Below are 13,306 nucleotides of genomic sequence, written 5' to 3' on the forward strand. Positions count from 1 at the left end.
AAGGAACTTCATAAGCTCCCTGTAAAGGCAAACATATAGTAAAGGTAGGAAATCATCCTCATCCACACACAAATATGATATCAGAACTAGCAATTGTGAGAAGAGGAAAATACAATTACGAGATATTGGAAAGGCTTTGAAATTAAGAGACCAGCAACTTAAAATAATCTTGTATACATATAGACTACGTATATAAAACTTCATAATAACAACAAACCAAAAATTTACAAGATATACACACAAATAAGAGAAAGCAATCCAAATGCAACTCTAAATATAGTCATCAAATTACAAGAGAATAAAATAGGACAGAAAAAAGACCTACAAAAAAATAACCCAAAATAACTAACAAAATGGCAATAAGAACATAGATATTGATAATTACCTTAGGTATAAATGGATTAAATGTTCCAACCAAATGGCAGAGACTGGCTGAATGGATACAAAACAAGATAGCATATATATATATATATATATATAGTCTACAAGAGACCCACTTCAAATCTAGTGAAACATACATACTGAAAGTAAGGGGATAGAAAAAGGAATTCCATGTAAATGGAAATCAAAAGAAAGTTGGAATAGCAATACTTATATCAAACAAAATAAAATTCAAAATAAAGGCTGTTAGAAGAGATAAAGAAGGACACTACCTGATAATCAAGGGATCACTCCAAGAAGAAAACATAACATTTGTAAATATATATGCACAAACATAAGAGCACCTCAATATATAAGACAAATACTAAGAACCGTAAAAGGAGAAATCAACAGTAACACAATCATAGTAGGGGATTCAACATCTCACTTACAACAAGTAAGATACTGACTGGGCTGACCATAAAGACAGAATATCAATAAGGAAAAACAAGTCTTAAATGACACATTAGACCAGACAGACTTAATTTTATTTGTAGAACATTCCATCTGAAAGGAAAGCATCAGAATACACATTCTTCTCAAGTGCACAAGGAACATTCTCCATGATACATTCATCACATACTGAGTCACAAATCAAACCTCTGTAAATTTAAGAATACTGAAATAATAACAAGCATCTTTTCTGACCACAAGGCTATGAGACCAGAAATCAGCTACAATTAAAAAAAAAAGTAAAACACATAAACACATGGAGGCTAAATAATATGTTACTAAAAAACAAATGGATCACTGAAAAAAAATCAAAAAGGAAACAAACAAACAAAATACCTACAAACAAATAAAAATGAAAACATGATGATCCAAAACCTGTGGGACAGCAAAAGCAGTTCCAAGAGTGAAGTCTGTAACAATTCAAACTGAACTCAGGGAACAAGAAAAATTTCAAAGAAACCACCTTACATGGAAAGCAACTAAAGAAAGAAGAACAAATAAAACCCAAAGTTAATAGAAGGGGAGTTCCCGTCATGGTGCAGCAGAAGGATTCTGACTAGGAACCATGAGGTTGCAGGTTCCATCCCTGGCCTTGCTCAGTGGGTTAAGGATCCAGCATTGTCACGAGCTGTGGTGTAGGTCGCAGATGCGTCTCAGATCTGGTGTTTCTGTGGCTGTGGCATAGGTTGGCAGTTACAGCTCTGATTAGAACCCTAGCCTAGGAACCTCCATATGCCATGGATGTGGCCCTAAAAAGACAAAAACCAAAAAAAAAAAAAAAAACCCTCCATATGCTGCAGGTGCAGCCCTAGAAAGACAAAAGACACACACAAAAAATTAATAGAAGGAAAGAAAGTATAAACATCAGAGCAGAAATAAATAAAATAAAAATGAAGAAAAAATAGAGAAAATCAATGGAACTAAAAGCTGGTTCTTTGAAAAGATAAAATTGATAACCCTTTAGTCAAACTCATCAGGAAAAAAGAAAAGAGGGGAGGCCTCAAATCAGTAAAATCAGAAATGAAAAAGATGTTATATCTGACACCACAGAAACACAAAGGATCATAAGAGACTACTACAAGCAACTATATGCCAATAGAATGGACAGCCTAGAAGAAATTGATAAATTCTCAGAAAGATACAGTCTTCCAAGACTGAACCAGTAAGAAATAGAAAATATTAACAGACCAATCACAAGTACCAAAATTTAAACTTTGATTTAAAAACTTCCAAGAAGCAAAGTCCAGGACCAGATGGCTTAACAGGCAAATTATATTAAACACTTTAAAAAAAAGTATCCTCTGAAACTCTTACCAAAAACTGCAGAGGAAGGAACATTCCAAACTCATTCTATGTAGCCACCATCACCCTGATTCCAAAGCCAGACCAAGATATCAAAAAGAAAAAGAAAATTACAGTCAAATATCACTAATGAGTATAGACACAAAAACACTCAACCAGATACTAGCAAACTAAATCCAAAAATACATTAAAAAGATCATACACCATAGAGTGGAATTTAACCCAAGATGCAAGGAGCTTTCATTATCCATAAATCACTCAGTATGACACACCACAGTAACAAACTGAAGAAGGAAAACCATACGATCATCTCAATAGATGTGGAAATGCTTTTGATAAAATTCAACACCCATTCCTGATTTAAAAAAAAACTCTCCAGAAAGTTGGCACAGAGGGAACCTACCTCAACATAAAAAAGGCCATATATTACAAACCTACAGCAACATTATACCCAATGATGAAAAGCTGAAAGCATTTCCTCTAAGATCGGAAACAAGGATGTTTTACCACTATTGAATAAAAAATGTCTTAACACTTTTATTCAACATAGTTTTGGGAGTCCTAGCCATGGAAATTAGAGGAGAAATAATAGAAACCCAAATTGGAAAAGAAGTAAAACTATCACTATTTACATATGACATAATATTACACATAGAAAATCCTAGACACTATCAGAAAACTGATAGAGCTCATCAATGAATTTGGCAAAGTTGCAGGATACAACATTAATACACAGAAATCTACTGCATTTCTATATACTAACAATGAAAGATCAGAAAGAGAAATTAGGAAAAAAATCTCATTTACCATCTCTTCAAAAAGAATAAAATACCTCAAAATAATCCTACCTAACGAGGTAAAAGACCTGTACTCCGAAAACTAAGACATTAATGAAAAAAATGAAAGATGACACAAACAGATGCAAACATACACTATGTTCTTTGATTGGAAGAATCAATATCGTCAAAATGGCTATACTACCCAAGGCAATCTACAGATCAATGGAATCTCTATCAAATTGCCAATGGCATTTTTCATAGAATAAAACAAAAAAAAATTAATTTCAATGGTAAAACACAAGACCCTTAACAGCCAAAGTGATTTTCCAAAAGAAAAACAGCTAGAGGAAATCTGGCACTCTGACTTCAGACTACACTACAAAGCTAAAATTATCAAAAAGTATGGTATTGACACAAAAACAGAACTATAAATCAGTGGAACAGCATAGAAAACTAAGAAATAATCCCACACACCTAAAGTAAATTTATCTATATGAAAAAAGAGACAAGAATATACAATGGAGGAAAGATAGTGTCTTCAATAGGTTTTGTTGGGAAAACTGGACAGCCATATGTAAAAGAATAAAATTAGAACATTTTCTAACACCATACGTAAAAAATAAACTCAAAGTGGATAAAGACCTAATTCTAAGAGCAGATACTATAAAACCCTTAGAGGGAAACATGCATCGAACACTCTGACATAAACCACAGCAATATCTTCTCAGACCCACCTCCTAGAGTGATGACAATAAAAACAAAAATAGGAGTTCCCATTGTGGCACAGCAGAAATGAATCTAACTAGTATACATAAGGATGCAGGTTCAATCACTGGCCTCAATCAGTGAGTCGGGGATCTGGCATTGTAGTGAGCTGTGGTGAAGGTCACAGACATGGCTCAGATCCTGCGTTGTTGGTGGCTGTGGTGTAGGCTGGCAGCTGCAGCTCTGACTGGACCCCTAGCGTGGTAACTGCCACATGCTGCAGGTGTAGCCCTATAAAAAAAGCAAAATTAATAAATAAACAAATTGGATCTTAATTTAAGTGCTTTTGCAAAGCAAAAGAAAACATAATCAAAATGAAAAAGAAAACCCACAGAATGGAAGAAAATATGTGCAAATGAAGCAACTAACAAGGGATTAATTTTCAAAATCTATAAACAACTTATTCAGCTCAATATAAAAAAAAAACCCATACCAAAAAAAAAAAAAAATGGGCAGAACATCTAAATAGACATTTGTCCAAAGAAGACATGCAAATGGCTAAAAAGCGCATGAAAAGATGCTTGACATCGCTAATTATTAGAGAAATGCTAATTGCAACTACAATGATGTATCACCTCATTGGCCAGAGTAGCTATCATTAAAAAGTCTACAAACAGTAAATGCTGGAGAGGGTTCAGAGAAAATGAAATGCTCTTACACTGTTGGTGGGAATTTAAACTGGTATAACCACTATGGAAAACAGTATGGAGGCTCTTCATAAAACTAAAAACAGAACTACCATCTGATCCAGGAATCCCATTCCTGGCAAATATCCAGAGAAAACTATAATTCAAAAAGATACATGCACCCCAATGTTCATTGCAGCACTATTTACTATAGCCAACACATGGAAGCAACCTAAATGTCCATCAACAGAGGAAGGGATAAAGAATACTGTGTACATATATTCAATGGAATGTTCCTCAGCCATAAAAAATAATTAAATAATGCCATTTGCAACAAAATGCATGGACCTAGAGATTACCATATTATGTGAACTAAAAGACAAATATCATATGATATCACTTATACATGGAATCTAAAAATAATACAAATGAACTTACTTAAAAAACGGAAACAGATTCATATTATGTGATTATCATATTATGTGAACTAAATCAAAGACAAATATCATATGATATCACTTATACATGGAATCTAAAAATAATACAAATGAACTTATTTACAAAATGGAAACAGATTCACAGATTTTGAAAACAAATTATGTTTGCCAAAGAGGAAAGTTGGGAGAGGAGGCATAAATTAGGAGTTTGGGATTAGCATATACATACCACTATACATAAAACAGATAACAAACATGGACTTGGAAATCTCACATGTGTGTAAAGCACAGGGAACTTTTACTCGATATTCCATGATAACCCATGTAAGAAAAGAATCTGAAAAAGAATGGATATATGTATATGTGTAACTGAATCACTGTGCTGTACACCTGAAAGTAACACAACATTGTAAACCAACTATACTCACCAAAGTGGCACCCACCCTGCCCAACCTGGGTGGTGGTCCCAGCTAGCATGGGCATTCCTCCAAAGTAGCTACAACTCCACTAAGGCCAGCTCTGCACATCAATATTCCTACAGTCATGACCAAGCCTCACAGCCAGCCAGGCTAGGGGCCACCTCTATCTACCAGCAGACCCACATCAGTTGCAGTCAAACCTCATAAACAGCTTGGTCAGGGACCAGCCCTCCCACTAAAGCATCCAAAACAACTATGGCTGAACCATGGAGCCAGGCAGGCTAAGGGCCAGCCCTGCCACCCTTGTGCCCACAACGATCAGCAAAACCACAACAGGAGGATACATGAAGCCTGTGCAAGGGATACACCTGAAGGACTTGGCTCTAGTGACCAGTGAGAACTGTGCAAATGGGCTCCACAGGACACCTACATAAGGCCAGTTTTTCAAGACTAGGAGATGCAGCTGATACACTTAATACATAGAAACAAATACAGAGATTTAGACAAAATGAGGGAACAAAGGAATAACTCCCAAACAAAAGAATAAGACAAAACTTCAGAAAAAGAACTAAACAAAATGGAGGTAAGCAATTTACCAGGTAAAGAGTTCAAAATATCAGTCATAAAGATGCTCACTGAACTCAGGAAAAGTAAGGAAGAAATCAGTGAGAAATTCAACAAAGAGGAAAATAAAAAGGAAGCAATCAAAACTGAGGAAAACAATGACAGACATGAAAAATACACTAGAGGAAATTAACAGCAGATTAGAGAATGTAGAAGAATGGATCAGTAATCTGGAAGACAAGATGGTGGAGATCATCCAATAGGGACAGTCAAAAAAAAAAAAAAAGAAAAAAAAAAAGGACAGTTTAAGGAAACTCAGTGACAAAATTAATAGCACAAACATTCACATTATATGGGTCCCAGAAGGAAAGGAGAAAAGGACATAAAACCTATAAGAAGAAAAAGAAATAATGGCTAATGACTTCCTTAACCTAGTAAAAGAAACAGACATCCAAGACCAGGAAGCTCAGAATTCCAAACAAGATGAATCCAAAGAGAATCACACCAAGAGGCAACATAATTCAAATGGTTACATACAAAAGAAAGGGAACCTCCATAAACTATGAGATGATTTTTTAGCAGAAATTTCAAAGACCAGAACAGAAAAAAAAAAAGTAGAATATTCTACTTGGTAAAGTTATTATTCAGAATTAAAGAAGAGATAAAGAGTTTCCCAGGCAAGCAAAAACTAAGAGTTCATTACTATTAAACCTGCCTTATAAGAAATCTTAAAGAGACTTCTTCAAATGAAAAAGAAAAGGTAATAGCTAGAAAAAAGAAATTCTAAAATGAAAAATCTCACTAGTAAAGGCAAACAGAGTAAAAAGTAATGAAAACCACCTATAAAGCTAGTAGGAAGGTTATAAAGACAAAGACAAAATTAGTAAAAATCATCTATATCAAAAATAATTAGTTAAGTGATACACAAAATTAAAAGACGTATGATGTCAAAAATATAAAATCTAAGTCTGGGGGAGTAAAATGTAGTGATTTTAGAATGAGCTTGAACTTAAGCAATTGACATAAAATAGAATGTATATACATAGGTTGTTATATTTGAACTTCGTGGTAACCACAAATCAAAAACCTATAGCAAATACACAAAAAAACACAAATATGTAAAATATACAAAGTACACAAAATATACAAAAAATATACAAAGAACTCATACAACTTAACATCAAAAAAAAAAAAAAAAAAAAAAAAAAAAAAAAAAAAACCTAACGCAAAAAGGAGCTAAGCAGACATTTTTCCAAAGAGGACATACAGATAGTCAACAGGCATAAAAATAGATGGTCAACATCATTAATCATCAGGGAAATGCAAATCAAAACCACTATATGGGAGTTCCTGCTGTAGAGCAGTGGGTTAAGAATCCAACTGCAGTGGCTTGGGTCACTACAGAGGAGAGGACTTAACCCTGTTCCAGGATCAAAGGATCTAATGTTGTCACAGCTGCAACATAGGACACTGTTGTGGCTCAGAATCAATCCATGGCCCAGGAACTTCCATATGCCATGGGTGTGGTCATAGAATTTTTTTTAATTAAAAAATAAAAACAAATTTTAAATAAAATTGTTTAAAAATACATAATGTGATTTCACGTCACATCTGTCAGATTGGCTATCATCAAAAACACAATAAAAAAAATATGTTTGTGAAAACATGGAGAAAACAGAACCCTTACATACTGCAGATAGGAATGTAAATTGGTACAGCCACTGTGAAAAACAGTACGGAAATTCCTGAAAATATTAAATATAGAGCTACTAACTGTACGATACAGCAATTCCACTCCTGGGAATTTATCTGAGGAAAAGAAAACCACTAATTCAAAAAGATATATGCACACTGAAGTTCACAGCAGCATTATTTACAGTAGCCAAGATAATGGAAACAACTTAAGCGTCCATCAACAGTTGAATGGCTAAAGAAGAGTGGTATATGTATTCAGTAGAATTACTCAGCCATAAAGAAGAATGACATTTTGCCATTTGTTAGAACATGAATGACCCACAGATCACCACGCTTAGTGAAATAAGTCAGACAGGCAAAGACAAAAACCATATAATCTCATACGTAGAAGCTAAAAAACACAAAGAAAACAAAACATAAGCAGATTCATAGAGAACAAACTTGTGATTACCAAAGGGAAGAGCAGTATGGAGCTGACTAAAATAGGTTAAAGAGATTATGAGATATAAACTTCCAGTCATAAAATAAGTCCTGGAGAGGTAATGTATAGCATAGGAAATACAGTCAATAATATTGTAATAACTTTGTATGGTGACAGATGGTAACTAGACTTACTGTCATAATCAATTTACAGTGTATATAAATGTGGAATCACTATGCTGCACACCTGAAACAAATATTGTCAGTCAACTCTACTTCAATAAAAAATAATAAAAAAACAAAAATAAATAAACAAACATAACGAAACAGAAAGAGTCATAGATATAGAAAACACAATGGTAGTTGCCAGAGGAGATGAGATAAATACAGGGGGCAGGATTAAGAGGTACAAACTTCCAGTGATAAAACAAAGGTCATGAGGATGTAAAGTACAACATAGAGAATAAAGTCAACGATATTGTAATAATTTGTATGGTGACAGATGGTAACTAGACTTAGCATAGTGATCATTCCGTAATGTATAAAAATAGCAAATCACTATGTTGTACACCTGAATAATATAATACTGAAAGTCAATGAGTTAATAAAAAAAAAATGAATAAAATTTTTTATTTTAAAAATAAAATAGTTTATTGGAATAAAATAATTCAAGCCAAGAAGACTGAATGGAAGGCATATTACAATGCAACAGTAATATTAAATCTTTAAATGTAATTTTATACTGCTATTCAGGATATATATAACACATACTAAGTAACATAGAACCAAGAAGAAACACTTTTCCATTGAAAATTGCCTCTGACTTCTAATAAATACGTAGCATTTATATAAAATAAGAGGACAAAATTAATGATTACAAAAAATTATTAATTTACTTCTATAAATTATGTAAAAGAACTGAAGTACATAAATTTAATAGTGATGTCTAATAACACTGTTTTACAAGTCACTGGAAATAACCAGTCTTTGCATAAACAGAAGAATGACTTAAAATTACAGAATTAAAATCTGAAAGTAATTTCTCTTGGCATCATAAAACAGGTGCCAGTACCAAACAATCATAGGGAGAAAGAGAACATTTCCATTCTTGCTTAACTCAAAAAATAATTCAACAGCAGTATTTATTAATTTGATATTCATTAAACTGATCAAATTTCTTTCATCTATATATTCTTGGCATCTAATTAAACATAAGACACACTCAAATGGTGGCTGATATTAATAAAAGTGGTATTATTTCCAACAGCAAAGTATAGCAAAACCTAGTGAAACAAATTATTTCTAACTACCATTTTTGAAATTCTTCACTGTTCCTTCAGTTTGATGACCAATGGGTCATCAAAAAAGATCATAAGTTGTCACTGAAAAATGTTACTCATAAAATCTAACTGTCCTTTATTATCATAGATGTTAAAAGAAACTACATTTAAAATCAAAGGTAAATTTTACCAATTTAAATATAAAAATTATGCTACATCCATACTTTCTTAAGTAACAAAGAAAAAATATTTATAAACATTAAATTCATTTTAAAAATACTTCTTCTAAAACATGAAACTCGGATTTAGTGCACTTAAAACCAACTCATTTCTGCTGTCTAAAACATCTGTTACCATGATACCAAATAGGAATTTGTAGCCTGCCAAGAGATTAAAACTTAAATTCATCTATATACTTTAATTGAGCTTTGTTTTCCTCCCCTTTTTAATGTTATGAGGCACTGTAACTCAAACCTAATGCTGGAACAGGAGGCAGATTGATAACCAAGAACTTTACAATAGCATTATTATAATGAGGTTGACTCCAGCATTCCAGCCTTCATCAGTTTTACTCTTTCCAGATGTTTCACTTATAATTCGAATGGGTTAAATATAAACCCATGTTTTCTTCCATAGGCCTCAATGCTGACATCTGCCAAAAATATTCCCAAGCTTTTTAAAATAAAAATGTCATTAATTATATATACCATTTAAACCTGTGGCAGATTAAAACGGCCACAAATTCTTTGGCATGCTTCCTATCCAGCAGCAGAGTCTGTGTCTCCTCCCCTTAAAGGTGAATGGGTTCTGTTAGTGACTGCTTCGACTAGCAAGCAGTATGTTGCAGAAATGACACTACCATTTTCTGGGCCTAGGCTTTAGAAAAGTAACAGCTTCACTTCCTATCTTTTGGAACATTTGCACTGGAGGAAACCATCTTCCACAGAAGAAATCTGACTATCCTGAGACCATCATGCTATAAGGTATCACCAAAACAGACCTATGGAGAGACCACATGAAGAGAAAAATACCTAATGAATATCCCAATCAAAGTATAGGTAGCTTTGGTGCTGGATATGTAAATGAAGAATCTTTTAGATGACCCCAGCACTTAGTCACCACCTGACTATAATAGTAAAAGACAAGCAGAACCCTCCCCAAATTACTGACCAACAAAATTATGAGCAAAATAAAGTTTTGAACTTATTTGCTGCATAACAACAAATGACTCAAATAAAAACTATACTTTTTATTTTATGGTATGAATAAATTCACTATGTCAACAGAAAAGAAAGTAGACTGCTAATCTGTAGGTATAAGGCAATTAAACTTTTAAAAACATTTAAATGATCAACTTACTGCTGACAGTTCTCTTAACCAACTCATGAGTAAAGCATGAGATAAACCAATGTTCTCAATTACTTTCGATTCTCAGAGTGTGAAGGAAAGTGTCAAGAACACAAGGACATGACCCAGAATTCTGCTCCCATCAGCTGAACTGTACACTGTCAAGAATTAGTTGATTTTGTATTAAACATTTTATCTCATTTTTAATCTGTTAATTATATAATTTAATTTTTTTTAATTATAGGAATGAGAAGTAGTTGTTTCCATGAATAAGCTGAATACTTTATAACAAATTGATAGAGGCTACTGTCAAGAGGCAAGACTATAAACACTTGGTGCAATAACCACTGGGAATATTTTTAACTGTTTTAGCAGATTAGAAGGAAATTGAAAGTAGAAATTGAAGATAAGGATTAAAAATGTGATTTAAGAATGTCCATGATAAATTTCAATCGGGAGACTATAAACATATATTATATTTTAAGGTATGTACATATCAATTTTATGACCACTCACTCTGTCCAAAAAATTTCTTTATAAATTTAACAATTACCAGGCCCAACTGAGTTGAATACAGGAGCTTGTACTGTAAGGTTTTTTTAATATTTTTTTAATTAAGAAATAAGGATAAAGTTTCAGTTTTGCAAGATGAAGAGGGTGAGTGGTAGTGGCAATGGTAGCACAACAATGTGACTACACTTAATGACACTGAATTGTACACTTTAAAATGTTAGAGATGGTAAACTTTATGTTGTGTCAAAAAGACTTAAATGATTAGACTTCATAACAATAATCAAAAAGAAATAATAAAACATTACATTCGCTAAACTAAGCAGTAACAAAGAGTACAAATTTTATAATTCTATTTATATGAAATTTCAGACAGGTAAGACTAATCTAAACAATAGAAATCAGAAGAGTGGATCAGGGGACAGGGATAGAGTGGTACAGATAGAGACAGCACAGGGAATTAAAGAATATGGGGGGAAATAAAAAATGTCTTCTATCTTGATCGGAGTATCACACAACTACATATTTATCAGAACTCAATAAACTATACACCCCTGATCTGTACACTTCACATATGCAAATTACACACTGAGACTTTTAATGGGATAAGAGGAGGGGGGAAGTTCGTCTAGAACATAATTCATGAGAGTTATCCCTTCAAACAAAATAATGGTATTTTTTAACCACTAGAATTAATACACAGAGCAGCTTACTGAAAGGTAAATCACTAGTTGTTATGGAACAAAAACATGCTACAATTTCTGACTTTACTTTTTAAAGGTAAATAAAATATCATCATTCTTGATTACTTAAACTAAAACAAGATATCTAGAAAGACTGTAAGACTTAGCTTGCTTCAGGTTAGCCCTGTTGTCCCATCTGCTTAATTCCTCCCTTCTATTTCAAGTCAATCCAATTTAATTCAACAAACCCATTAAACCTACTCTGTGTAAAATATTATGTGAGAAGCTAAGTATAACATAATACAAAAATAAATACTACAGAAACCTCTACCCTCAAAGCATTTATAATCTAGTAGATGGTACAACCTAATAGATAAAAGATACAAGAAAAGACTTCATGATAACCTGCAACATTCAAATTGAAACTGTGCAATTCAGACCAATATTCTGAAGGGTGAACATTTTTGTTTTGTTTTGTTTTTTCTTTTCTTTTTCATCTTTTTAGGGCCACACCCTCGGCATATGGAGGTTCCCAGGCTAGGTGTGGAATTGGAGCTACAGTGCTGGCCTACACTACAGTCACAGCAACAAGGGTTCCGATCCTGTGACCTAAACCACAGCTCACAGCAACACTGGATCCTTAACCCACTGAGTGAGGCCAGGGATCGAACCCGCATCCTCATGAATACTAGTCAGGTTTGTAACCCACTTCACCACAACGGGAACTCCTGAACAGTTTTTTTAAAGTGAGGCAAAAAGAGCACTAAGTAGCTTGTGCTCTAGGCTTATTACCTACTCTACTTTTATCACCAGTTCAGGAAAATTCCGTAAATACCTCTATATTTCCAAGAAATTCAAGAATGCAAAGACAAAGGGTCTCCTGTATTTTTACACATAAAAGATAAAAAATTCATGGTTAGAGTCCCATGAGGGGGTGAGTAAAAGGCTCCACCATATTTCTAATAAAGGATATTCAGTTTGATTCAAACCACTAGCAATTGTTTCTAGCAATGTATGGAAAATCATAGATTTCAGACTTTTCTGGAGTGAATGATTCTACTTTAAAAATTGAAACTCTAAAATTAGAATTATGAAGTGGCACAAAACATCACAATCTCAATTCTACTTATATAAAACCACATGTTTTCAATGCCAAGTTCTTAATTTACAGCTGGGAAAATCCCCATTGAAGATAGCTGAGCCTGGATCAGATTCACTTAACATAAAACCAGATGTAGACCTAAAATTACATGTGACATCTCTAGCCATTCATATAAATAAGAATAACGCAAGCTGAAAGACAATAAATTCACCTAGACCTTTTCAAATTTCGCCACCCTAATAGTACCACAATGTTCCTTTCCTAAAATTATCAAATAAATTAGGAAAACGGAAAAAAGAAAACATACATACCTCAAGTACAATAAAAATCTAAAATTACTCATTTCAACTTTTTTAGGTAAAATCCCTTAAATAAATCAAAATACTTTAGGTCTTGAAATACACCTGCCATTTTAAAAATATAAAGGAAAAAACCTACTATACTTTTAGGATATCAAGTCTTGGCATGTCATCTCAGAACTCTTCCCCAAACAACTTGTCACAT

General features: G+C 33.3%; 1 protein-coding gene across 7 annotated transcripts in view; it reads right to left on the minus strand.

Moving 5' to 3' along the window:
• Nucleotides 1–13,306, minus strand: part of CCDC91 (coiled-coil domain containing 91) — a 387,500-nt gene that overhangs the window by 325,167 nt on the left and 49,027 nt on the right.

The sequence above is a fragment of the Sus scrofa genome, chromosome 5 (genome assembly GCF_000003025.6).
Source record: "Sus scrofa isolate TJ Tabasco breed Duroc chromosome 5, Sscrofa11.1, whole genome shotgun sequence".
NCBI lineage: Eukaryota > Metazoa > Chordata > Mammalia > Artiodactyla > Suidae > Sus > Sus scrofa.